The following is a 616-nucleotide window of genomic DNA, read 5'->3' as shown; positions in this document are numbered from 1 at the left end:
TCTCTCTCTCTCTCTCTCTCCAAGTTTATGAAGTTTTCAATTACCTACCTCATGTTTATAGCACTCTATCTCTCTCATCGAATCTGTGTCTCTTTCTTCCTCTTCCTTTTCTTCTTCCTCTTCTTCTTCTTCTTCTTCCTTCTTCCTCCACCTTCTTCTTCTCCTTCCTTCTCCTCCTCCTTCTTCCTCCTTCTTCTTTTTCCTTCTTCTTCCTCCTCATAATTCTTCTTCTTCTTCTCCTTCTTGTTCTTCTCACCAGTTTTCACCACTTTTTTCTGCATTTCTATAAAGTTTTTCATATTTTTTTATGGTTAGATAGTATAGATAAGTTTGTGTAGTTAGGTTTCTTCTTGTTTTTCACTGTCGATGTCTCATGGTTATGGAAAGGTCATAGAAATATACCTATAGAAAGTTAAAGAGCCATAGAATTTCCCATTCCGTCATTAAGGTGACGAGATTTGAATCAGTACTTTGAATACGAACATCATAACCTAGAATATATCTACAAATTTCTTCATTTTATGAATCTACCTGGGTAGTAGGTAGGTATTTATTTATATTCGTAAGTAGGTATATAATTATATAGAAGTATTTTTTTTTTTTTTTTTTTTGGAAT

This window comes from Diaphorina citri, unplaced genomic scaffold, assembly GCF_000475195.1.
Source record: "Diaphorina citri unplaced genomic scaffold, Diaci psyllid genome assembly version 1.1 scaffold3092, whole genome shotgun sequence".
Lineage (NCBI taxonomy): Eukaryota > Metazoa > Arthropoda > Insecta > Hemiptera > Psyllidae > Diaphorina > Diaphorina citri.
The sequence above is the reverse complement of the archived record's forward strand: the minus strand, read 5'-3'. Positions refer to the sequence as shown.